The following is a 3784-nucleotide window of genomic DNA, read 5'->3' as shown; positions in this document are numbered from 1 at the left end:
TGGAAGAGGTGGTGGATCCTGAGTGTTCTGCCCTTGGGAATGGATTAACCCGTTCATGGAGTCAGGGACCGTGGGCTGCCGTGGGAGGACACAGATAGTTTGATAGGAAGAGGAAGGGAGACCTGAGCTGGCATATTAGCGGGGGTGACCCCATCACCGGGCGGTGCCCTGACTGGCCTCGGGTGGCTGCAGAGAAAATCACCAGCAAGGAGGCTTCACCAGCTGTGCCCCTTGACCTTGGACTCCTCAGCCTCCGTAGCCGTAAGAAGTAAATTCCTTTTCTTATAAATCGCCTGGTTTTGGTAGCCGTGGAGTCTATCCATGTGGGTCTGCGGCAGCCTCAGTTCTTGTCTCTGCAGAAGAAAGAATCCACCTGAGAGGCAGAAGGCAGAGGGAGAGAGCAGGGCAAGTTTTATAGCAGGAGTGAACATTTACTAAACGTCTCCAGAGCCGGCGTGAGAGGAGGGAAAGTCCACTTGGAGGAAGGTGGAGTGGGTGACCCGAGAGACCAAGTGTGTGGCTCGGCCTCGGCCTGGGCTTACCCGTCGCCATGCGCCCGGGGCCTTGTATCGCTTCTCCCCACTTCTCCCCACTCCTGGGATCTCATCAGGAAGTTTCCTATGGCCAGTTTCAGGTGTTTTCTCTCTGTTAAGAGCCTGCCTTTCCCTGGCACTGGCTGTGACCAGTTATTACTTTAGAGGGACAGTGTGACCGCCTGACCACCCCCTGATGGTCGCTGACACTCCGGGGCGAGGGGGAGCCCTCTGCTGCCCTGCTCACTGCACACTGCCGCCCACCGTCACAGGCTCAGCTATTCTGTTATAAGTAAAAGAGAACAGACGGGCACAGCTCTCTGCTGCAGTCCCAGGAATGCTGTCATTCAGAGATCTCTGCGGGCCAAGCCACGGCCCTATTAGGGCAGTCCCAGTGCCCACTACGTGGCCATAGCCACCTCATCTACGACTTGACCCTGGACCCCTGCCCTTCTGGGATTTCGTTTTCCCATCGAATTTGGGGGCTCTCAGATGATGGCAGCATCTCTGATGGTGACGGCGGCCTCAGATCACGGCTGCATGGAGTCTAACACTGGGGGCTCTCTTTTCACCCACGAATTTCTCAAAGCCGTCAGGGGAGTCCTCTGGACTCTGGAGTCTAACTGAGGCAGTGGGTGAGAAGGTCACACGTCAGAAACCCACCCACGGCGACGACTCCCTCTCGTGAGCTCTGCTTCTCTTTCCTGTTACTATTGGGCTTCATTTTACGGTAGCAGCCATCAAGTCTGTGTTTCAAAACTGTGAGAGCCACTGGCGGCTGCTCAGACCCACACAAAAAGCCACAGTCGGGGCAGCCGTGGCCACACGTTGTGCACCTTCCACCCTGGCCCATCACCTTGGGGCCGTTGCACGTACTTTGCCTGGATTTCTGTTGATAAAAACCGGCACCATCTTGAAGTTCTTTCTGTGCATGGTCCTTCCTTCCTCCAGGCTCTGACCCCGGCTCAGGGCTGGTTCCAGGTGATAGAAGGTGACAGTGGACTCAGGTCTTTCAGGCCAGGAGAGGGCGGTCTGGACAAGAGCAGGAAGCTTTGCCCTGGGTGACTGGGGAATTCGGGGTCTCTGCTCACCAGATTCTGCCCACCTGCGTCTCCCCACCACTGTCACCGCCACCTGGAGATGGGCGGGCTGTGGATCCAGTGTGGCTGACTCAGCCTGTTGCACTGGTTCCCAGAAATTGCAGGGCTCTGGCTCCTGGAGATAAGGGCTTCCTTCAGGCCAGCACAGAAAGTCCCAGGGCGACCCAGGCCCTGCACCATGCAATTTTGTGACCCTGCTGCAAGCCTCAGCCACATCCCCGAGAGCCTCAAGGTACATAAACATGTGCCGGGCCCCAGATGACCACCACGATAACTGCGTGATGACTCCGGGACCACAGGTGAGTGCCCCTTCTCCGCAGGCCATAGGACCATCCGTCAGTCAGGAGATCACCCCAGACTCCTGGCCTGGAGGCGCTGCTCTCCTGAAAGCACATCTGGGACTCAGATCTCGTTCAGTCAGAAGAACGGAGCCACCGTGATGATTATTATGGGAATCGGCGGTTTACTGTGGGAGCGGCTGGGGAGGGGATTCCAGGACAGCCTTGATCCAAGGGCCGGGGAAATGGTCCAGGCGATGCCAACTGGAAGCCCCAGAGGAGGAGGGAAAGCCACCAAGCAGGGGACCCTCACCGGCCCCGAGGTCTGGGTGGGCCGGTGTCCCAAGCCAGCCATCCGTGTCCTTCTGGAAATTCAGGCTTCCTTTCACCTGGGCCTCCCCACCCTGCCTGAGCTCCTCTTACTGGCGGGCCAGCCCGGCCCTCAGGGACAGCTGGTGGGCTAGCCCAGAATGAACATGTCCAGCCCAACCCTGAGCTGGGACAGCGGCGAGGGACGGGCTGGGGGCCCCGTCTCCCCTGGCTCTTATCTCCCCAGGGTTGTAATCTCCCCGCTTCCCGAAGTCTTTTACTGAAGAAACCCCTCAAACCCAGCTGAAGCACCTGACTGTGGTTCTGATTACATTTTGTTCTGACAAAGGAAATATCACCCGAAAAGCCCTAAGTTTCTCTGGGTCCTGCCCCGTGTGCCTGGAGAGGGACTTGGTGACTCAGCCGTGCTCCAGGGTGGGGCTTGCCAGCCTCCCAGCCTCCCAGGGCCTGCAGGCCCCGCTGCTTTCTGCCAGCGCCAGTCTAGCTGGACATCAAGATCCCCAGAGGGCCACAACTGATACCGTGACTGCTGGTGTCACTTCACAGCGAGGGCATTCATTATGTCCCTTTTCCGAGCACATCTGAGGTGGAGGAGGCCGCTGGAGGCCCGAGAGCAGTGAGGGGAAGGTGCAGGTCCCTGAGCAGCCCCGGGCACTGTGCGGCTGGGGACAGGTCAGCAATGGGCAGGTCAGTGAGGCTGGGCTGCAGGGGACAGGAGGGGCCGCTCCAGGCTCCTGGGATGGGGCCTTCAGTGCGAGGCAGTTTCTGGTTCGATGGGGGAGGGATCAATCACAGCAATGTATAAAATGTAATAGAGAATACTGACTTGCAGTGGACCCGTCTAAACAACTTTAAAATGACCTAGGAAGACCAGGGGTGCGACTTGTCCCTGTGTCTGTTTTCCACACCGCCACTTACACGGCGTGTTGCTTTTAAGTCTGTGTGTGTGTGAGTCTCACAGCGTCTCGCACGGATGTCATCTCACAGTGTTCCATGTGTCGCCCACACAGGACCCCTCCTCCCGAGCAGGCCAGGGTCTGGGCGGGCAGGGGCTGCTCTGACTCACAGCGTTTGCCAAACAGAGGATGAAGACGCGGGGCAGAAACGCAGACACACCCTTGCTCTCTAGAAGTTCTCGTGACTGAGATTTTGGGAGCAACCTCCATTTTGAATACAAGGACAGCAGTTTGAAACGGATTCAGTGGCAGTTAGGACTCACTGGAAACAAGAAAACGTGTGTCTTCTTCCACGTTTGCCTGCTTTACAGATTTTTATGTTTTCTAAAATAGGTCTGTTTTAAACAAAGACATTTTAAAAGGGAAATGTTACATTCAATGAGGGAAGAAAATGTTAAATGTCAGGATAATTATTTTGTACTTGAAACCAGGGGAAAAAGATGAATGATCTGCGATTTCTGAAGCATTTAAACTAAAACACTAAAACAGAACAGCACCATGCTCTGTGTAGGTGTGGGGAGAAGGCGTGTGGGGTGCCCTCCTCTGTACCAATCCTAGTGTGGGCGTGGGGAGAAGGCGTGTGGGGT

This window comes from Cebus imitator, unplaced genomic scaffold (genome assembly GCF_001604975.1).
Source record: "Cebus imitator isolate Cc_AM_T3 unplaced genomic scaffold, Cebus_imitator-1.0 Scaffold567, whole genome shotgun sequence".
NCBI classification, from domain to species: domain Eukaryota; kingdom Metazoa; phylum Chordata; class Mammalia; order Primates; family Cebidae; genus Cebus; species Cebus imitator.
The sequence above is the reverse complement of the archived record's forward strand: the minus strand, read 5'-3'. Positions refer to the sequence as shown.